This window comes from Lissotriton vulgaris, chromosome 12 (genome assembly GCF_964263255.1).
Source record: "Lissotriton vulgaris chromosome 12, aLisVul1.2, whole genome shotgun sequence".
NCBI classification, from domain to species: Eukaryota; Metazoa; Chordata; class Amphibia; order Caudata; family Salamandridae; genus Lissotriton; species Lissotriton vulgaris.
This window is the reverse complement of record NC_141700.1, coordinates 354,748,400-354,772,130: the sequence shown is the minus strand read 5'-3', so window position 1 is coordinate 354,772,130 and position 23,731 is coordinate 354,748,400. Positions and strand designations below refer to the sequence as shown.

The following is a 23,731-nucleotide window of genomic DNA, read 5'->3' as shown; positions in this document are numbered from 1 at the left end:
TCTTTGAGTAAGACAATTCCTTGTAAGAGCAACAGAGCTCAGTGGTTCGCATTTAATTTATCTGCGTTTAAGTAGGACGGAAGTATAACACACAGAAGGCGAGAAATAAGAGAATGTAAGTTGTGTTTTTTTAATGAATTCTGCAAAGGATCTTAATACGTCAAGTGTGTTTCATATCAGCAAGCTGACTCGCTGTAACATTTGCGCGCATTTGGATAAACTCGTGCTAATAACTCGGCCTGAAGCAAATATAGCGCCTTCATTATTAATGGAGGATGTGACGTAAGGGCCAGAGTTGCCGACTTTGGTGTTGGGGAAACCAGGTTCGAGTGTGACATACGCCCAATTTCATCCTGTGATTCTGGGCAAATCACTTAATCTGCCCGAGCCTAACAAAAATGAATGTGTCCTTGGGTAAGCAACTGGTACTTGTGTAAAGCGCTCTGATACATTCGGGTCGATTTCACGCTAAGGCAACCCCCCCCCCCCCCCCCCCCAAGAAAAACAATGTGCATATACACCGCTTGCTTACACGGCCTGGCTTCTTCTAAGCGCTGTGGTAGCAGCAGATGCGGCTATTAACACAAATCATTTTGGACGGTAGAGTGGGAAAGGTTGAGCCCGAGACCTGTACTAGAAGCGTACAGTACTGCGGCATGTGCACGAACCCTCTGAAGGAAGGTCCTTACTCCATGTCCGTATGGGAGGGAGGGGCAGGTAAAAAAAAAATCTGTTCAAATCGTGTTCCGTCCCCGCTGGGAGAGAACGGCGCACCCTCAATACGGTTTTAACAATGGACAGAAAACTAGAACACAGCTTGCACAATAATTATTTTGTTAGAATGATTTATTATTAAAAGTCTCGGCTGTCCAGCCAAACACGTAAAGAACAGCACGAGCAGAGCTGGTGTTGGGTCAGCGCGGCCCACGCGCCCGTCCGGCGCAGCGTGGCCCTGCAGCTGGGAGAGGGGCGCCTGCGCCGTGGTGTCAGGGCGCGAGTGCCCGCGCGTGGCTTCAGGTGGTGTCAGGGCGCGAGCGCCCGCACGTGGCTTCAGGTGGTGTCAAGGTCGCAAGCACGTGCCTGCAGGTGGTGCTTTCAGCGCTGTTGGGCAACCTTTTACTGTACACTGCTATAATTTTGTTGCCGTTCGTATTACTTGTTAGATGTCTCAGTGGGAGAGGCCAAGGAGTGTATGATCATGACATCTCCAATCCATGCTTTATGTTTCTGAGTAAGTATTATGTACCCTGGTAGTTAGTGGAGGAAGATAAGAAAAGTGTTGCCAATTCTATTTTGGGTTGAAATAATTATAACACCAGTGCGTTTAGGTCTAATAGCGATGGTTTTAATGCACATAATCATTACTTTCAGTAAGGGCATACTACCATTTCGCACTGGTCTCTTTATATCCGGACTGCAGTGCCCATTATTAGCAATGTTCAAAAAGGCTACTGTACATTTATTGTGAAAGTGCAAGTACGAGAGAACGGTCACTGCTGCGAGGTCAAAAACTGAATGGGCATAGTCTGTCGTATTTAATATGAAAGGTGGGTTCAAACAATAACTTTCAGTGTCAAAGGATTGCACCACTGTGCAGGACATCACATTGTGTTGCTTTCAAGGAAGCCCGCTGCATGTCTTTTCCCATGCCTGATACATACGAGTCTGACACTACTTAACCACCAGCTTAGAAGTAATGTCTAATCAGGGAATCTCGAGTTTACTGTATGGTACAGGCCTTTGTTTCTCTGGGAAGTATGTGCTATATTTGTACAGTTCCATCCTACAGACCTTCCAATCAATGTTTTTTCTGCAAGAGCCCCTTATCTGGAAGGTCGTAGGCAGCGTCCTCTGTATTCCCACCCTCAAGCCATGCATCTGTGTTCTTCGGTTCATGGTTCAAGGTGTAGCGCTAACATGACCATCACAGATCTGTAATGGGGCTTTCAGCCTGCTAGGAAGGTCTGTCTAATAAAACTGGTAAAAACTGTCTGACTACGGGTGTTGCCCTACACCTCAAACCAGAAGTCCACTTAAAGTCATGGCACGAAGCACGCAGATGTCTAGAAGTGCTGGGACCTCTGTAAATGAGTTACAAACGCGAGAATCTGAAATTGTGTCCTTCCTGGCCATTTCTTTAGCACAAGAGGCTGACCTTGGTTGTTCTGGGTGTGTGGGTGTGTGTGGCTCTGGGTGTGTGTGGCTCTGGGTGTGTGTGGCTCTGGGTGTGTGTGGCTCTGGGTGTGTGGCTCTGGGTGTGTGTGGCTCTGGGTGTGTGGGTGTGTGTGTGGCTCTGGGTGTGTGGGTGTGTGTGTGTGGATCTGGGTGTGTGTGTGGCTCTGTGTGTGTGGGTGTGTGTGGCTCTGGGTGTGTGGGTGTGTGTGTGGCTCTGGGTGGGTGTGTGGGGGGCTCTGTGTGGGTGTGTGTGGGGGGGGCTCTGTGTGGGTGTGTGTGTGTGGGGGGCTCTGTGTGGGGGTGTGTGTGTGGGGGGCTCTGTGTGGGTGTGTGTGGGGGGGGGGCTCTGTGTGTGTGGGGGCTCTCTGTGGGTGTTTGTGTGTGTCATTTGCGAGAGAATAAGCTATTGGCATTGTAAATGACAATGCCATTTATTTATGTTTAAAAAAACATAAATAAAAATAATGTCAAGAGCAATGCCAATAGCTCTAACTTTAACAAAGGCAAAACCATTGCATTGTAAATGCTTGTTATTCTTAAATGCAAAAAATGTTTTAAACCTATTTTAATTAAACATTTCAAGCAAGCCAGACCTGCGCTCTTGTACTTGCAAATGCTGCCTGATATTATAACCAGTTGTAGGCAGGGGAAACCCAATAAACCCTTGTAGGCTTGGGCAAAGTGCAATTCAAAACAAAAAGGTGCTACAAGGGATTTGTTTGTAAATTGTTTGGTCTAAGTTCTGAGTTGTACCATAGTATCACACTCAACAGTATCCAAAGGATAACAAAATTGCTTTGAAAGGATAAATAAATTAATGGAAGGTGAGGAGAAAAACAGAGCAGAGGAATGTTATTTTTCAAAAAAATCTTTACTCAAAACAAGTTGTGGGAGATAGATGTACAAATTAATTCTAGCAAAAAATCATGAACAAAGATTGACAACAATTTGTCTTTAGTTCATGACTTAACACATCAGCTCCTAATTAATAATGAAAAACAACCCAAAATGATCAATTAAATGTGGTTGTGAATTCGTGTTTAAGAAACAACATTAGAGGAGTTGATGGAGTGTCGACGTTTCGGTCTCGGGTGCAGATGTCAAGAAGACCATATAAGAGGTGTTGGACGTAGATCGAATCTGATGATTATTTTTGCTGCGGTGAGCATTGAGCCACGACACGCCGCTTTGCCGATCGAGGAGTCGCGATATTAATAGCATCAGACCGCAGCAAAAATAATCATCAGATTCGATCTACGTCCAACACCTCTTATATATTAACCTGTGTTGAGCAACAAACTAAGGGAGTCTTTGCTTCAGCAATTAAATAGTCATCGTCCTGATGATGGTCTTCTTGACATCTGCACCCGAGACCGAAACGTCGACACTCCATCAACTCCTCTAATGTTGTTTCTTAAACACGAATTCACAACCACATTTAATTGATCATTTTGGGTTGTTTTTCATTATTAATTAGGAGCTGATGTGTTAAGTCATGAACTAAAGACAAATTGTTGTCAATCTTTGTTCATGATTTTTTGCTAGAATTAATTTGTACATCTATCTCCCACAACTTGTTTTGAGTAAAGATTTTTTTGAAAAATAACATTCCTCTGCTCTGTTTTTCTCCTCACCTTCCATTAATTTATTTATCCTTTCAAAGCAATTTTGTTATCCTTTGGATACTGTTGAGTGTGATACTATGGTACAACTCAGAACTTAGACCAAACAATTTACAAACAAATCCCTTGTAGCACCTTTTTGTTTTGAATTGATATTATAACCAGCTTTCATTTTGCCTCCTTGTGAACAGTGCGGTCAAAAATGCGGAATTCAATAATTGATGTCTGAGGCGGCTGTTTTTAATGGTGCTTTTGTTTACATATGGATTTTTATTGAAACTCTTTTTATTGTTTAGTGCTTTTTACTGTCTTTTATGGTTTACACGTTTTAACGCATAAACATTTATGGAATGGATTTAATGAAAAATGGTCCAGTCAGTACAACTATTTAAAAACGAACCAGCATATTTATTTACTTGAAGATTCATTTATGACTGTGATGAGGAAGAGGATAAAGCCTCCCTGGCTTTTTTCACCCACTTTTTCACTCCTCCCCCAACCCCCCGCTGATTTCGTTATTTCATTTTGAAACCATAGCATTCAGTAAGTAGAATTGTACTAGAAAACAGCTACCTGTCGTAAATATTCCCCAATTAGCAGAGGTAGGCTAACCTAAGTCAATGTGGGCAAATGTGATGTGGAAAATGAGGTTTAAGTTGAACTACGACGGAAGTCAACTAAACAGAACTTAAGCTCTAAACACATTTACAATACTTGCTAATTGCAGATTGAGGGAGTAATTGTGCTTTGCCATCTCACTGGATGCTCTAAATACTTCCAGTAAAGAGATTGCATAGAAAGAAGGCAGTTGCAAGTGAATGGGGACTAAAAGGTAGATGAGATGGAATTGTTTGTTCTGGTGGTACAAAAAAGTCCAGTTTGGTGGATTTCATGTTTTGAGTGAGAATACGACGTTCTAAGGTATCAGACAGGTAGTTGGGCACTGTGCCATGGATGACTTTAAGTACCAGCGTCAGCAGTTTTTAGGGGGTTCTGTTGTTGGTAGAGAGCAAGCCAACAAGGTTTGTGCAGGGTGAGAGATTAAATACAGACCCAGAGACAAATTGCATGTATTTATCCAGTGGTCAGACAATTGATGTAGTCACAATAGGAGACTATTGCAGTAGTTTAATTTACTTAATACTCACCAGATGCTCTGCCTTTCTCATTTACATAGGAAATGTTCCTCTTAGAAGTGAAAGATAAGTAATTTGAACCCCCGTCCTTTAGATTTAAACTAAACCACACTAATCACAATTAGGGAGCACCTAAAAACTCAAATCTTCCACTTCTACCTGACCTAGGACTTATCTCCCACCCAATAATGTGTACAAAGCCTTCCCGCCTATTAAGTTGACTGCTAATCTGTTCTATGACCAGTTCCGTGCCTCCTTTACTTAGTCTAATGTTAAGCCTAGTGAAATGTTTTATGTAAAGAGCCCTTATACTCCCTGTGATTGGTGCGGGTGTGCTACTTAGAACTGCTGTACACATTATCAATAGGCTTTGGGCAACCTTGGCTCGCATGCTGTTTTCTTATGACATCTTATCCACTAAAGAATCATCTGAATATAGGGTGCATGGTAGTAATGAGACCTGGGCAATCTTTGAAGAGCAACAAATGAAACCTTGAATATCACTTCCCTATGGCTTTTAAGAAAATAATAATCAGTAATTCCCAGGGTCGGAAGGGCTGGTCTGAAAGATCAGTGTGTTGCTGTTGCATGGTCTGATGGGCCAGTTTTTATGGTTGATTGATTTCTTGGATATTACTACAAACATTGCCTTCAGAATGCACAAATGCATGCAGTTGCTCATACCTTGCAAAACACCTACACAGCATGCCTATCCACATTAGTAATCGGGCTCTTTTGATGGCACAGATCCTTATTGATGCCCTGTAGCGGCTAAATACAAAGGTTCTTGTCTACCTTTGACTTATATCATTATTTAATGTTTTAGCAATTATCACAGCCTGTAATTAGTACAGCTTTACACCTGTCTGGAGGAAGCCTCCACATGTAATTCTTGGGATAGCCATGGGAGACCAGATCCTTTGGTCTGCAACTCATCACAGAGGTCTCAGTAGACACCAACGGCACCCTCAGGAAAACATTGCAAAACAGACAGCCTGGTACCACCTCTCTCTTCTAAAGAAAGATAAATCTTTCCTTCCAGAAAGCGACTTGAGAACTGCTGTTGAAGCCCTTGTAGTTTCACATCTGGATGATGGTAATACCATGCTCCCTGGCATCCCAGACTCCACTCTAGCACCCCTTATGGGCATCCTAGATGCCACAGCATGTCTCATCCAGGGCTTGAAGAAATATGATCTCCTTATGCCGAGCCTGGTGGGACTCCGCAGGTTCCCATTGCCAGCACCCTTCATATTCAAAACCGCTGTGTCACTAACAAAGCCATTGTGACCAGCACCACTGCTTATCTTGCAGATAGGCTCACCGTTTCTAGTGGTCCTCAGCACTCCTACCAGTGCTTAATTTGAGCTAGTGGTTGCCAGTGGATGCCACCGGCATTCACTTTGGGGGACCAGCACTTGTTTTTCCACATCAGGCATTTACAAGTGAGGGCAAAACAAACACAGGGGAAAGGAGAAAGTGATATATGGAAAAAATTTAACTAAGGGAGAAAACCGGAACGTGCAGGATTGAGAATAAAAGACCGGGAGTATCAGGTAGAGGATTAAAGAGGCATAAGCTTGATTCAAGACTACGCCTCCTTGGTATTCAGGGAGATGACATTTAATAGCGCCGGAAACAGGCTTCTGAGCAGAACTCTGGACACTAGTACTTTAAAAAAAATAGAAATTAACCACTGCCTCCCGCAGCCTGGGCACCATCAGACTGCAGACTAAGAAGTGTAAAAAAGAAGCTTTGGCAAAGCCACTAGGTCTCCCTAGGAGATGCCACTACTCTACAACATGCCATTCCTAGCCCCTCCACTCTAACATGACACTCTATGACATGACACTCTAAGCTTCTCCACTCCATGATGCTCCCTGCCCCTACACTTTAGACCATTCTATGCCACTCCACTCTACAACTCCCTATTTCACTCTATACCACTCTACAACACTCTACGTAACTCCCTCAGCCCAAGCTTCCAGCCTGGACAGGCGTAGTGTAGAGTGGCCTGTCGTAAAGTAGCGTGGTGTGGTATTGTGTGGAATATACATGTTGTGGTTCCAGGGCCGGCTCTAGGCTCATGGTGGCCCTGGGCAAGGAGCATAGGTAGGGGGCCCGGAAGAGGGGGTCCGGGCGGGGCGGAGCGAGCAGGCCAGTAAAGAGGGGAGGGGGTCAGGGTGTTTAGAAGTGGAACAGAGCCGGAGGCCACCAAATCCCTGCCAGGGGCCACCACGCAAATATGTATCCATCCTCAGAGGATTCATATATTAAGGATATATATTGGCGTGGTGGCCCCTGGGGTTTGGTGGCCCTGTGCAGGTGCACAGCTTGCACATGCCTAGAGCCGGCCCTGGTGGTTCGCACTGCCATTACAAACAACACGTTTTAAATTGAAATGACCATTCATTTGCTCTGACAGACATTTTTACTGCTAAAAGTATACAGCGCACACACGATAACGTGTGAAAATGTCCTCACTTAGTGCATTGATTTGTTTTGATCGTATTAAAATATTTTTTCCACCGCACTTCTGCATTACAAAAAAAATGCTTCGTTTGTGCTTTCTTAATTTTGATATATTTTTTAATATCTTCACGGGACTTATACATTTTTTTGTGTGCTAGAAAGAAACCTTTTCCTGTCACAGCAAAATTGTCACATAAATCCACTCACTTTGAAGTCAGAGAAGATAAAGTAAACACTAATCTCCCTGAAAGACAGAGCCTGACATTTGACCTCTGTCTTTGAATGCACAGGAAATGCGGCATGATTTAAAAAGGCCTGTTTAGAGGAAGTGAGCAATCGTGGAACAATTCAGCAAATCGGCTCCATGAAGGGATGAACTCAAGTTGGAGAGACTAAAACAAATAAAGTCACCAAATAGAAAACAAGCAAATGTGAGTTATGAAACACAAAGCTAATGGTAATCAGAGGACTGAATGCATTCATAGGGAAGTTTCATTCAGTCGTAATTTGAGTCTGTGGTTTCCGTTGCTGGTCACCAGCACTTAAATATTAGCACAGACTCTGCTGACAGTCCACCACGTAGTGACACTGCCTTTAATTTTGAGATAAGCACAACAACGTGTTTATTAAGACAATATACATTGAAAATGAATAATACCAGCCTCTCACGCCATTATTATAGCTTTGTGTGGCCTAAAATAGTCGGAATTGTCACACTTGCAGGAGTGATATAATTAGGTGTTATGTTGGTACTGTCATTGGCAGTGCTGGCCTGGGCAATGCGTGGGGCAAGCTGCAGTAGCCTTCCGTAAAGGGCCCTGGCACTTAATCCTTTACAAATTAAGCACTGCTTTCATTATGTTAATAGAAATCGTTAGCAAACCGCACTTATCTGGTAGGCTTCGACCTAAAAAACAAGGCTGCTCCCTGGATCTGGAACAACATCTGGTCTGCCACAAGCTGCTCCGATTTAGGGAAGAGTTGAAGACGCACCTCCAGGGGGGTGGGCGGCTGAGCTGTTGCCAGGACAGTTCGGCCAGTTTTGTTACAGTGGAGCTGATATTGCAGCCATGCTGCGAAACCGGTCCCCTGCAACAAAAAAACTGCCTCCCGGGGGTACAAAGCCTGCCCCCACCCTGGCAGTCCACCAGGGAAAAGCCCGGTGCCCGCTACGGCCAGTCCGGCCCTGTCCACGATCTCTCCTGACATCGACTTTATGCTCGTCTTTGACCCTGTACAGTGCTCCGCTGCCTTCTGGATCGATTCATGCTCTGGAAATAACACATCCTTAGATAACTTGGGCAATGTACACAGCGTTGTTGGTGTGAATAACACAAAGGACAACAGAAAACCAAAAGGAAATAAGCATGGTATTTTGGGGGAAATCGCTTTGCTCCTGCAGAGAATCCCCCACTGGCACCTATGGCATCTGTTATTGATGATTTTCCGAGCAGACATTTCCTAAACGTCCAAAAACATTCAAAACTGGCTCGCAGCCTTGTAGGCAGCTCGATGCCTTGGAAAAAAATAAGATGGAATGCTGCATTTCAGGCGCCTATTCAAGAGGTTTCAGACTGCCTGGTTTTGCTCGACAAAGACTAAGATGTCTAGGGTTAGAGCCGTTAGAGGGTAATCATTCTGAGTCGTGTACCGCAATCTAGCCTGGATAAAAGTTCAATATCAGGACGCCAGCAACATTGTACATTCTGTGAGTACTTAGGAAATGTTCAAAACTAGTGCAGTAAAGAAATACTGTGCATTCATACTCGCTGGGAAATAAAAATGCGAACAATGCATTGTATTATCAAGGATCTAAGGTAGAGCCTGGGTTGGGGCTGTACTCATAAATTCTGTTTAGTGGGCAACAAAGTAATTTCATTGCGCCTTTACATTTCCTTTACTTGAAAACATTATTTTGTAAATATTTTTCTGGCTAGGGTGTCGAGAACCTTAGCTGTAGATCCATGGGCTTTTTTTTTACATAATTTTTTTGATTTTATTCAATTTAGATCCACTAGATTTTTACAAAATTGGCCATCTAGAACAGCGAAAGCCCGACTTACTGAACCTATGACACAACATTGCAAGTTTAACAGGAGCAAATATACCAACCAAACTTCCTCCACTATCGATCATCAGTCAGAACTTCATTCATCCACAGCCGGTTCTTGTTCGTGTAGGACCGATTTTCGTCATCTAGGGAATGACAAGGATTTTCAACCCTTTAAAGGGCGATGCCCCTGTATTGCCCCATGTGGCCCATATTTTGTAGTGTTTAGGCAGGCAGCCTCTAGCTTTACATCTGGTAATTTTCAGGCTCATACTGTGGTCCAGCTCAGACTACCGCCTCTCCAAGGATGGAGGATCACTATCCTTCCAAGCCCTTCTGATGTCCTCTATTCACCACCACCAGTCCGAGCCACAGCAGTGCAGTGCGGTATCTGCCGGCATCCATCTCCTCCGTGACATGGAGGAGGACACATTTGGTATCTCGGGGTAACGTCCAACCCAGCACCCGTTCCAGAAACAACAACACCCCCTCCTAGAATAGGGTCAGCCTTGAGCATGATCAGATTGTGTGAAAAAAATCACCTTGTTCTACTGTGCAAATCAGGCAGGTCGGACAAGCTGCGGCCCCTATTTTCCATAACCAGTCCTGCATGTAATAAACCCTGTTGAGGTATTCCCGTTATATTAAACAGAACTGCGATGCAATCGCTGCTTTGCGGGGAGGCACAAGCATCCCCCCAGTGGTAATCGGTAAGTTGTCCCAGATCTTTCCTCTTAGTCGGTCAGAAGTGTCCCGTATGTTGACGACTAATAATCGATATACCTGTTGTTGGAAATGGCCCTCTCTGTAGGGTCATGCTCAAACTTTTTGCCTTCCTCCTCCTACTTTTTCTGAATTCATTTGTGTTGGACTTAGGACTCTGAGCACTTTACCGCTGCTAATCAGCGCTAAAGTGCATGTGCTCTCTCCTTAAAGCATGGTAATATTGGCTTATCCCCAACTGCCTTATTTAATTTAGTCCCTAGTTTAGATTAATTCTTGTTCTTCCAAAGATTGTTCTAAATTCTAGGAAGCAGTTAATTGGCCGTTTTTAGTGTCCTCTGATAGGAGCCCCATTTTCCATATTATTACCCCTGATTCCGGACTGCCTTCATGGATGTGATTTGTGGGGCGGACCAGATTTAATGTTATCAGTTGCTTTCTCCTTCCTCAATTATTAGGAAGATCGTTGGTAGCCTTTCTGGGGAAATAGTGTAGAGTTTAGCAGGGATAAAAGTCGCGCCTGCAGACTCTTACCTCATTTCACACCATCGTAAGAGGAAAATAGGAGGCCAAATCCATTCACAGAGCTCCACCAACAGAGCTTTTTTAAAGAACATTTTTATTAAGTTTTTGCAGTCGTCGAATACGCATTGCAAGTATAGCTTCGGAGAATGATTCAGGTAATCAATGTTCAATGTCCCAATAGGTCAATACAACACCTATAGTGATGTAAACATCTGTAGAAGACATTGGTTTGTTCTTCAACGTAACCGTAGCGAGTGATATGGTTAACAGTTTCAGAGTCAAGATCTGAGGTTCCTATGTGGAGGGGTATATGCATGGCACATGGCGGACATCCATCTCCTTAGTTCTGTTATTACTCACACCAGGCACATGCACAGTATTCCGGCACCACTCCAGTCACTCACAGAAAGGGGAACTAGCTAAAGGTGGGGGAGAAGCATTTCAGTCGTGGCATCTGAAGCAAAAAGGGGGGTTGAAGGGGGCAGAATCACAACTTGTTGCCGGACCCCCTCACCCCAGTCCCCTCCGAGTGGACCTGTAACTTAGACACATAGAATCCCATTCCTGCACAATAGGAATTCTTCGTAGGCCCCTTGCCTCCTCCCTGCGCAGCGCTGTGGACTCTGCTTTGCTCCATTTAAAACATTGCCCCATACCAGTAGGACATGCTCGGAAGGCAGGCACTCTTCCAGTTCATGGCAATTGTAAGTTTAGTTATAATTAGGGCTAAGTCTAGGAAATGAACTGTTGCGCCTCTCCGTCTCCTACTCCGATAGAGTCCCAGTCATCTTGCCTCCGTGTTGCTGAGATCCACTCGACCCGGAACCTCTGCCAAGGCATCTAAGACCTTTCTTCATAATAACAAGTGGCGGCTCCTCGAGGGAGTGCTGCGGGGCGGGGGAAGGGTAGGGTGGGGAGTAGTAAACTCCAGTATACGGCCCAATGGAGTTAAGTAAATAGATAAATAAATAAAACTAAATACATTGCGTGCGCTGCAACGTCAAATTGCGATGCAGCGCGCGCAGTGTAATTCGTTTTATTTATTTATTTACTTAACTCCGTTGGCCGTGTGCCAGAGTTTACTACCCCCCACCCTGCCCTACCCCTCCCCTCCCCGCAGCACTCCCTCGAGGAGCCGCCACTGATAATAACTGCCTCTGGACATTTCCAGAACAGGGCCGGACTGGCCATAGCGGGCACCGGGAAATCCCTGGTGCGCCGCATGGGTGGGAGCCGGTTTTGGGCCCCTAACAGCCTTTTTTGTTACAGGGCCTTTTTTGCAGCATAGCTGCAAAATCATCGCTGTAAACAAATCGTCAGACAACCGGCCCTGGCAAATTGCTCTACGGCAACCCCAACCTCCCGCGTGGGGGGGGGGGCAGGGATAGATGAGCGCCCTATCTCATTCATATTGAGTGATCTTTGGGCCAATGTCTTGCTCCCAGTGTAGTTTCGTAGCTCCACCAAGAGGGTTTTAATAGGATTAGCCACATGAGGATTCTTCCATTTTCTGGAACCGTGGTAATGCAGCAACTGACATGTTGCACCTGTGTAAAGTGAGAGTAAATGGAACATAGGTGCTACAGGTGAAAAAAGCCCAGGCTTTCTCTCAGTCTAGGAAAATAGACCGTTTAACTTTGCTTTCAGGCGTGCATCGCTCCCAGCCTGCTCAGAGATCAATCTTCCGAGTGATTGAAGGGTTGTGATGCCCTCTTCGGATGTGCGTTCTGAGGACAGGTTTCTTCTTAGCCCAGCACTAGTCGCAGCACATGTCCATAAGTCTCTGAATCTTGGGAGAATTTATTGGTGGCCAAAAGACAGACACACCCTCACCGTGAGAGGGTGGGTTTTCTATTGTTTATCAACTACTTGGAGTTTCAGAGAGACAAAATGTCAAATCTTTTTGCTGTTAGTTGCAGGAGGAGAACGGTAGAAACCCCACTGGAACACTGTGTGGTGCCACAGCTCTTCTGTGTTTTGGTAAGGAGGGAGGTAGAGTCTCTCCTTAGATTTCAGACATTTAGAGCCCTCTGTATATCATTTCGTTCTGTTGTTCAACAAAATACTCGAGACTTTCAGACTACTATTTAGTAAATGTATTTTTGTTCTGATTTCTTATTGCAAATCTACTGTTCTCTTCCACTCCCCAATTCTTTCTGTCGTCTGATACGTGCTCGCTACTACCTATAGCCTACATTATGGTACTTTCCTCCTCACCATCCTCTCATTAAAGGTTTAATGCTTTCCTCTATCACAGCGTCCTTATACACACGTCTTACCTCACAGCCTTCTCCTATTGATGTACTCTCTCCCAAAGCTTTCTGATTCCTCCCTTTTCCACTTAGACTCCCATTTTACTAAACCTCCAGGCTCCACCCTCTCTTGCATCAACTTTCCATCCTCATGTGGCTTTTTCTAACACACGCTCTGGCTATTCCTCTTTCACTTACCCGAATCTTTTTCCCACCCCTCCCATCTTTCTCTCCTTCTAGCTTTTCCTGTCTCCCTCCCACACTTTTAATCTTGCTCTTTTTCTCTCTCTCTCTCTTTTTCTCTTTCTCTCTTTCTCTCTCTCTCTCTCTCTCTCTCTCTCTCTCTCTCTCTCTCTCTCTCTCTCTCTCTCTTTTTCTCTCCGAGCACCTTCACTTCCAGATACACACCAACCCCAAGACCACCCTCATAGGCACTCTCATCTACAGACCCCCGGGACCACGCACACAATTCAGCGAAGCCATCGCAGACTTCATCAGCCCGCACGCCCTCACCTCCCCAGACTACATCCTCCTAGGGGACCTCAACTTCCACCTGGAGAACAACAATGACCGCAACACCGCCGCCCTGCAGGACAACCTCGCCAACCTCGGACTCAAGCAACTGGTGAACACCCCCAGCCACTACGCCGGCCACACGCTAGACCCCATCTTCTCCTCCAGGAAGCACATCTCCTTCAGCCACTCCACCGGACTACACTGGACTGATCACAGCTGCGTCTACTTCAACTTCAGGAGAACCACGACCCAGCATCACCCGCAACAGGTTCCCCGAAGGAGCTGGAGCAAGATCACCGCCGACCAGCTCACCACCTCACTCAGCCAGAACCCTCTGGCCACAACACAAGGGACCCCAACGAAGCAGCCCGCAACTTCACACAGTGGCTCACCAACTGCGCCGATGACCTCGCACCACTGAAGAACCCTCCCAGCAGACCCGGCAGCAAGAAAACCTCGTGGTTCACCAACGAACTCAAAACCTCCACGAAAAACTGCTGCTCCCTCGAAAGCCTGGCGCCACGACCAGTCTACAGAAAACATGACAGCCCTCAAGAATGCCACCCGCATACACCACCAGCTGATCCGCACCACCAAAAGGACAACATTCAAAGAACGACTGGACAACAACACCCACAACTGCAAGGAACTCTTCAGCATTGTCAAAGAGCTCTCCAACCCCAGCGCCTGCAACAACGACATCACACCCTCGCAAGACCTCTGCGACTCACTCGCCTTGTTCTTCCACCGCAAGATCGCCGACATACACAACAGCTTCGGCGCACAGACCACGCACCCAACCATCGAACCAGCGCCCCCGACCACCACCGTCTGCAACTGGACCCCGGTCAGCACCGAAGACACCACCCGCACGATGAACACCATCCACTCCGGATCACCAACCGACCCCTGCCCTCACCACGTCTTCAACAAGGCTGACTCCATCCTCGCACCCCAACTCCGGGACATCATCAACATCTCCTTCGCCACCGCCACCTTCCCGGAGAGCTGGAAACATTCCGAACTCAGTGCCCCCCTGAAGGAACCCACCGCAGACCCCACGGACCTCAAGAACTTCCGCCCCATCTCGCTCCTCCCTTTTCCTGCCAAAGTCATCGAGAAGACCGCCAACAAGCAACTCGCCGCCTTCCTCGAGACGAACTGATCCCTCGACCCCTCACAGTCCGGTTTCCGAGCTAACCACAGCACAGAGACCGCCCTCATTGCAGCTACAGATGAGATCAGATCCCTGCTTGGCAACGGGGAAACAGCTGCCCTCATCCTCCTGGGTCTCTCAGCAGCGTTCGACACAGTATGCCACCGCACACTACTAGAGCGCCTCAACAACACCGGAATCCAAGGGAAGGCCCTGGAGTGGATTATCTCGTTCCTCGCCGGAAGAACCCAGAGAGTCCGCCTCCCCCCGTTCCGATCCGCGGCCACCGAAGTCATCTGCGGCGTACCCCAAGGATCCTCGCTCAGCCCCACCCTCTTCAACGTCTACATGAGCCCCCTCGCAGGCATCGCACACCAACACAACCTTAACATAATTTCCTACGCAGACGACACCCGGCTGATTCTCTCCCTCACCAACGACCCCGCCACCACCAGAGCCAGCCTCCAGGAAGGAATGAAAGACGTTGCAGAGTGGATGAAGACCAGCCGCCTGAAGCTGAACTCAGACAAAACAGAAGTCCTCATCCTAGGATCATCCCCCTCCGCATGGGACGACTCCTGGTGGCCCCCTGCCTGGGCACCGCCCCCAAGCCAACAGACCACGCACGCAACCTGGGCTTCATCCTGGACTCCTCCCTCACGATGACCAAACAAGTCAACGCCGTCTCATCATCCTGCTTCAACACCCTGCGCATGCTCCGAAAGATCTTCAGATGGATCCCCACCGAAACCAGGAAGACGGTCACCCAGGCCCTCGTCACCAGCCGACTGGACTACAGGAACACCCTCTACGCTGGAACCACAGCCAAACTCTAGAGAAGACTCCAGAGCATACAGAACGCCTCCGCACGACTCATCCTGTACATCCCCCGCCACAGCCACATCTCTGCCCACCTGAGAGACCTGCACTGACTCCCCGTCAGCAAGAGAATCACGTTTAGACTCCTCACCCACGCACACAAGGCTCTCCAAAACTTGGGCCCCAAGTACCTCAACAACCGCCTCACATTCTGCACACCCACCCGCCAGCTCCGCTCGACCAGCCTAGCCCTCGCCACTGTCCCACGCATGCGCAGAGCCACCACCGGAGGAAGAACCTTCTCCTACCTGGCGGCCAAGACATGGAACTCCCTCCCCATCCACCTACGACTGACCCAGGACCATCTCTCCTTCAGGAAACAACTCAAGACCTGGCTATTGGAGCAGTAGCGGATCCCCCCCTCCCAGCGCCTTGAGACCCTAGCGGGTGAGTAGCTCGCTTTACAAATTTGCTTGATTGATCTCACAAACACGCACGCCTACATCTCTGCCGCCTCTTTCTCATCCGGCAGGGTCCTCCTACTTCCATATTTCCGGTTCTCTCCATTTCTATTCATCCATTTTTCAAGTGATTGTATCATGTTTATAGCCGCATCTGCAGCACTATTCTTGTTTATGGCAGGTGGCGGTGGCCCACCGCAATCTCAGTATGTCCCACTGCTTACAAAAAGTGGACTGTGTGGTGTCCTTCTGAGGGAGATTCTAGGCGTTGTGTGCTGCTATGTACGGGGGGGCGGCTTGGTAGCAGGTGACTATCCAATGTACAGGACTTCACAGGGTTCTGATAGTTGCATATTCCAAAGCATTGTGCTGGTATTTAGTGGTGGGCGTTATTTGCATAACTCAGTGTAGCGTAATCTTGCGGAATTACCAGATAATTCCACGAGATTACTCTTAATTAAATGGAACGAGTAATTCTGTGTTTAGCTCTAGTTTCTTAGTGCAAAATGCCTCCTCGCATCTAAAATGGGCGCGAGAAGGTATTTTCTGCTACAAAATTATGCTAAATGTGCTGTTGGGGTACAATATCCCTCCCAATTTACTCCCAGCATCTAGTGCACACTTGTGTCCAAAATGGAAGCAAGGATACATTTTGCATTACGAAATAGCGCTAAATGCAGCAGAGCAGAAATTGCGCTAAATGCAGCAGAGCAGAAATAGCGTGCACGCGCAGTTGCTAAATGTGCCCCTGAAGTAGGATTGTTTTCCCCCAAATTACTCTTAATTGCGCGAGTAGATATAATTACGTTATTATCAGTAATTTTGTGTTAAAGATTAACTTGGAATTACCCAAATGACTCGGACTACGCCAGCGTAATTAAAATTACACCCGGACCTAGTGGTATTGCACCTGCTGACATTACTAAACCTCCTTACTGGCTGCAGCTGTAGAAGCTTTCTTAGTCTTTTGGAACATGGAGATGAAGCAGGGGGCAAGAACATCTGTACTGTTGATGGTGGTGGATTCAACAGTCGTATCAGGATTTACTGGCTGGAGGAAGATAGTGCTATTTGTTGGTAGATGATCCGGCTGTGGTAGGAGAGAACTCGTACTATTTCAGTCACTTGTTCCGGCTTTCCTCGGGCAGATCATTCAAACTCTGTTTCTGCCATGGGCATTACAACTGCTACAACTCTCTGTTAGGGAATAATCCAGAAGGTGTCTATCTGCTAGAAATGATGTACACTCTCTGCTGATCTTTACTTTTTTCTTTCTTTCTTATTTTTTTATTCTAAAGTTGCTGTGGGAAAGTTACACCAGGCTACTGTGCATAAAGCTATGCATAGCATTCTCTGCTTTGCAGAGTTTTCCTTTTCAGTTGAGTGGGCTGTCCTTTAGCTTTACTATTGTGAGTTCTAAAATAGCAAGCATTGGCAAAGCCAATAGGTCTCGCCTATTGAAGTGCCATTGGCTTTGCCAAATATATATTAGCCATATTGTACACCAGCGGGGCTCCTGTGCAGCATGGTTAAAGGTTAGGGGGTGTTAAAGAGAGCGAAGTGGAGTGTAATGGAGTGGCGTAGAGAGACGTAGTGCTGTAGAGTAGATTTGAGTGTCGTGGATGGAGTGTTGTGGAATGTCAGGGAGGGAGTAGTGTCGTAGAGTGGAGTGGCATAAAGTGTTGTGGAGTGATGTACACCAGAGTGGAGTGGGGTAGAGGGTGTTGAGTAGAGTACTGTAGAGCGGAATTATGTCATAGAGGGGAATGGTGTAGGAAAGTGGAATGGCACAGAGTGGAGTAGTGTGTCATAGAATTGGAGTAAAGAGCCATTGAGTGGCATAGAGAGAGTTGCGTAGAGCATTGTAGAGTGAAGTAGAGTGTTGTACAGTGGAGTGGTGTAGAGTGGAGTAGAGTGTCATGGAGTGAGTTAGAGTTTAATGGAGAAGAGAGTCAAAGAGTGTCATAGAGTGGAGTGTCATAGAGTGGAGTGTCATAGAGTGGAGTGTCATAGAGTGGAGTGTCATAGAGTGGAGTGTCATAGAGTGGGGTGTCATAGAGTGGGGTGTCATAGAGTGGGGTGTCATAGAGTGGGGTGTCATGGAGTGGGGTGTCATGGAGTGGAGTGTCATGGAGTGGAGTGTCATGGAGTGGAGTGTCATGGAGTGGAGTGTCATGGAGTGGAGTGTCATGGAGTGGAGTGTCATGGAGTGGAGTGTCGTAGAGTGGAGTGTCGTAGAGTGGAGTGTCGTAGAGTGGAGTGTCGTAGAGTGGAGTGTCGTAGAGTGGAGTGTCGTAGAGTGGAGTGTCGTAGAGTGGAGTGCTACAGGGTTGATTGTAGAGTAGAGTGGCATGGAGTTGTGCAGGGTAGAGTGGAATAGAGTGCAATGGTGTGGGGTGCAGTGCTGCAGAAAAGATTAGAGTGGCATAGAGTGTATGGTACAGGGTAAAGTGGCGAGTGTAGTGGTGTACAGAGCATTGGTGTACAGTGCAGAAGATTGGTGAAGAGTAGAGTTCAGTGCATAGAGTGCATTGGCATAGACTACAGTGGTGCAGAGTAGAGTAATGCAGAGGTGAACAGTGCAGTGCCGCATCATAGAGTGGGGAAGAGTGTACTGACAGAGGAGAGCTGTCTAGAGTAGAGAGGCGTAGAGTGAAGTGGCCTAATGTGCAGTGTCATAGTTCAGTGGTGCACAGGGATTGCATACAGTGCAGTAGAGTAGAGTGGTGCAAAGTGGAGTACAGTGGTGCAGAGTGTTGTGACAGTGTGCAGCGTTGCAGAATAGAGTGTCATAGAGTGCATTACGGTAAAGTGCAGTGGCATAGAGTAAAATGACATAGAGAGTAATGGTGTAGAGTAGATTCTTTCAGAGTAGAGTGAAGTGGCTTAGAATGCAGTAGCATAGAGTAGAGGGCAGTGTTGCAGAGCAGATTGGAGTCATATAGAGTGGATTGGCATAGAGTGCAGTGATTAGGCGTGGAGTGGCATAGTGTGGCGTGGTGTAGAGTAGAGTCTAGTGAAGTGGGGTTAAGTGGAGTGTGCATGGTGTGGTAGCGGATTTCCATTGCATACAACACATTTTCAATTGAAATGACCATTGCATTTGCCCTAACATAGTTTTACTGATATTATACAGCGCACAATCGATAATGTGTGGAAATGTCATTACCTCGATTTGTTTTGATAATATTAAAAAATTTGTTCCCACCACACTTCAAATCTGCCAAAATGATGCTTCATTTGTGCTTTTCATTTTTTGAAATATCTGCACAGGTCATTTACAAACATTTCAAATAATCCTGATTTGTAAAGTGCAGCTAATCACCTGTGAGGGTATCCAGGCGCTGAGAGCACTGCTGCAGGGAGGCGTAGTTGAACAACCAGGCCTTGAGTCCTTTTCTGAATTCCAGCAGCGAGGTTGAGGTATGAAGATGAAATGGAAGATCATTCCAGGACTTTGAAGCGAGGTAGGAAAAGGAGCGTCCTCCACTGTAGCTGCGGCGGATGTAGGGGGTGTGGGTGAGGCAGAGTGCATGTGTCTGGAGGAAATGGAGAAATTTAGGTGGTGGTTGATGTAAGCTGGTATCAGGTTGTGCAGGGCTTTGAAGGTGTGGGTTAACATCTCCAACGGACATCTCTTCTGGTTGAGGAACCAGTGGAGCTTTTTTAGGTGAGAGGTGATGTGGGCCCGCTTAGGGAGGTCTAGGAGTCTGGCCCCTGAGTTTTGAATGATGTGTTGTCTCTTGAGAAGGTGCAAGGTGATTCCTATGTAGTGTGTGTTGCCTTATTCCAGTCAGCTTGTGACCAGGGCTTGGTTGACTGTCCTTCTGGTTTCGATGGGGAGCCACTTGAGGATCTTGCGGAGCATGTGAAGAGTCAGAAAGCAGGAGGATGCGACTGCATTGATCTGTCTTTTCATGGTGAGCTTACTGTCCAAGATGATGCCACTGTTGCGGGTGTGGTTGGTCGGAGTCGATGACGATAGTTAGGGAGGCCTCCAGGCACCATTCCACAGATCAGCACTTCTCTCTTTTCTGTGTTAAGTTTTAGGCAGTTGTCTCTCATCCAGTCGGAGATGCTCATCATGCACCTGCGGACGTTGGTCATTGTGGTGGATGGATCTTCTGATAATGAAAGGATTAGCTGGGTATCGTCGGCATAGGATTTTATGCTCAGTCCATGCGGTCTGACTACATTGGCCAAAGGAGTCATGTAGGTGCTGAACAGAGTAGGGCTGAGGGGTGAACCTTGTAGGATGCCGATGATGGTGTTCTTGGTTTCTGAGGTGAAGGGAGGTAGGCGGATTCTCTGGGTTCTTCTGGTGAAGAAGGAGGTGATCTATTTGAGGACGTCTCCTTGTATTCCAATGTGGTGAAGCCCCTTCATCTGGATGTGGTGTGATACTGTATCGAACGCTGCTGAGAGTTCGAGGAAGATCAGGGAGCCTCTTGTCTTTGGTCAAGGAGGGATCTTATGTCGTCTGTGGCTGCAATCAGGGCTGTTTCGATGGTGTGGTTGGTGCGGAATCCGAATTGAAACGTGTCCAGAAAATTGTTGTTCTCCAGGTGGTTCTGCAAGTTGGCAGTTGATAGCTTTCTCAAGGACTTTGGTGGGGAAGGTCAACAGAAAGATGGGGTGGTAGTTCTTGAGTTTGTTGTAGTTGGCGTATGGTTTCTTGAGAAGCACCTTGACTTCTGCATGTTTCCATCCTTCAGGGAAGGTGGCTTTGGGGATGGATGTGTTGAAGAAAATGGTGAGCTTGTGCAGCTCCTCTTACTCCAGACGTTGAAGATGTGGTGGGGGCAGGGATCCGTGGTGTCTCCTGAATGGATGGAGTTCATGATGTCTGTGATTTCTTAAATGGTGAAGTGGTCCTAGGTGGTGAGCAGGTGATTGTGGTTATCATTTTTGGGGGAGAAGTTGTTGAGGATGTCAGTGGGGTGAGGTTCAACGTTTTTGTAGATGGTGAAGACCTTGCCGTGGAAGAAGTCCTGTAGGGTTTCCCAAAGTTCCTGGAAAGAGGTGATGGCGTTTTCAGGGTTGGGGGCTGGAGATCTGACTATGTTGAAGAGTTCTTTGCTGTGGTTGCAGTTTACTAAGATGCAGTCAGCCAGGGCACTTCTTTTCATTTTTTTCAAGAGTTGGTGACATTGGTCGAGGAATGTCTTGAATGTGGCTCAGATCCGTGGGCTCCATTCCAATCATTTGACAGCTATTTAAATGTTGTTTTGTGCTAGAAAAAATATAACCTCGTACAACACACCCAGAGTAGCCAGAATGATTGTCACATAAATCCTCTCACTTTGAAGTCAGAGAAAGACAAGTAAGTTCCAAGCTCCCTGGAAAACAGAGCCAGACATTTGACCTCTGTCTTTGAATGAACAGCAAATGTAACAAGATAAGAACAGGCTTTAAAGGCCTGTTTACCGAAACTCTGTACTGGTCGAAGAATGCAGTAAATAGTGTTTGCGCAATGAAAGGAAGGGACGAAGTCAAGTTGGACAGTCAAAAACCAAGGCAGTTAATAGAACGCAAGCAAATGTGAGTTGCAAACCACAAAGCCAATAGTAAGCAATGGGCAGAATGCATTCCCAGGGAAGCTTTCCGAATTTCCCAAGATGCTGTTAGAAAACCAGACTTCAAGCTAATAATTGGCTAAAATGCATCAATTATTAAAGTACTCAAATTATATGTTGATAGTGCCATGTTAAGGTGTGTTTGCTGCTTTATGAAGTGTTAGATTATTTTATGATTCTGTTACCTTATTCAAGATAGTTTTTTTACATATTAAAGTAAAATACAACAAATCTGAAATTTCTATTCAAATATTCTTCTGCCCATGGGGATACGACTCACTAATAAACAGTAGCTTTATTAATGCCAGCAGCCTGGCCGGATTACGGATAGTAGCTGACTACGCATAATACACTTAAAATTATTACACCAGTTATATTAAACTTCTCCCAGTATGCATAAATATAATTTGCAAACAGAAGACAGGTGTGACATATGTGGGGTGCCAGGGGCTGACTTTCTTCATCTGGATTGAGCGTGTGGGGTAATGGCGACTACTGGAGGGAGGTATCATAAGCTATGACATGGATGATGGGCTCTCCCCTGACCCCTAATGCCCTTGTAGCTCTGCTGGGCTTTTCAGAGTATATTGACATATCAACCAGGAAGTTTATTTCTCTTGGGCTATTACTGGCCAAGCGTAAGGTTGGATGCAGATGGGAAGGGGGCAAGACCCCCAAATTTATGGAAAGGTTGCTAGACCTTATTTTATTGTAAAGACCAGATGTCCACTTATGCTGAATTATTTCCCCGAGCTCTCGACCACAGAAAATATGGGACCCTCTACGGGTGTACCTGATTGATTGTCCCCCTGACTCAGCAGAGGAACTGGGTCTCCTGCCACCCACTGCGACTGCTCCTTAAGAGTGCCTGTCAGCCATGGCACACATAAAAGAAAGAATTACCAGAGGAGATGGCCTGCTCGCTTGGGACTGTTCCCGCTGCCCATTGACTAAGCCATTGCACATCTGGTGATACGGTCAGGTTGTTTATTTATTTACTTATTTAATGAGTTTTATATAGCGCTGGCTAGACCCGTAGGTATCAGAGCGCTTTAGATTAGGTTACACAATGTTCCAGAAAAAGGTAACAATTACAGATTACATCAATAATAAGCAACACGTTGAGAGAGGAAAGAAATGTGAAACAAATAGAGCGGAAGTGGGGAGGGGGAAGTGGGAAGTGTGAAGCGGGAGGATGAGGGAAAAGACTGCAGGAGAGACGAAAGAAAGTCTGCACAAAGACTGACTGGGTAGGTGACGTCCGAGGAGAGAATCAACAGCCCGTCTCCCCTATAGGTAAACAAGGTAGTTCCATCGGGCATCAATCAAATAGCTAGGTCTCAACTGACGATGGAAAGTTCACAGAAGACAGTCCAGTGGATAAACATGGTGGTCACTATGAGCAAGGACGGGTGAGGGCAAAGGTCAATAGCTGGAAAGAGGAGAAAAGTAGCGTGAACAGGGGTAGGTGGTAGGGTGAAGAGGGAGGAGGGAGATAAAGTCAGGAGAGATGCAGGAGAGTTTGCCCAAAGACCGACTGGGTAGGTGATGGTCAAGGAGAGAATCCATAACCCATCTCCCCTTTAGCTCGTGAGGTAGCTCCACCGGGCATCAGTCAAAATGGCTAGGTTTCAGCTGTTGAGGAAAAGTTCTCGGAGTAAAATATCATTGTGGCTACAGGAACAGGGTCGTATGAGGGCTGATCAAGATCTGGACGATGACCAATGATTTTGGACCAGGAGAGATAGAGCATTGAGGAGGGTTGTTCTCTTCCGTACTTAGGATACTTGACATTACGATAACATATACCATTATGTTGAACCAAATGGGATTGTGCAAGACTCTTTATGGCCACACGGGTTGTCCGGTATATCGCAATGTGTTTTCTTTAAGATCATATGATAATGCACACAGTTGATTTGTTTGAAAGTTAATCAATTGAAACCAGTACTTGTTTGGTATGCACTGCCAAAAGCCAAAGAAAATAAAAATGAATCTGTCTCTCACTGGGGAAGTGACCTAACATAAATCAATCAGGGTACACTATTTAACATATACGGTTTCTGAGTTGTGGTCCTTAAACCAGTGTCCTGTGGAAGGGTTCTTCTCTGACACTTACTTTGGGTTGTGTCTGTGTGCTTCTGGTTTTCGTTGGGAGCGCTTAGAGCTAGTGATGTATGAATTTGGAGCCCCTTTACTGACTGTTCCAGCAAATCATTAATTTCCAACTGCTTAGCATGCAAATTAC

The 23,731-nt window shown here is 46.4% G+C and overlaps 1 protein-coding gene across 7 annotated transcripts in view; it reads left to right on the top strand.

The window, feature by feature from the left end:
* Positions 1-23,731, top strand: part of PHKB (phosphorylase kinase regulatory subunit beta) — a 1,358,073-nt gene that overhangs the window by 727,999 nt on the left and 606,343 nt on the right. The window lies entirely within an intron of this gene.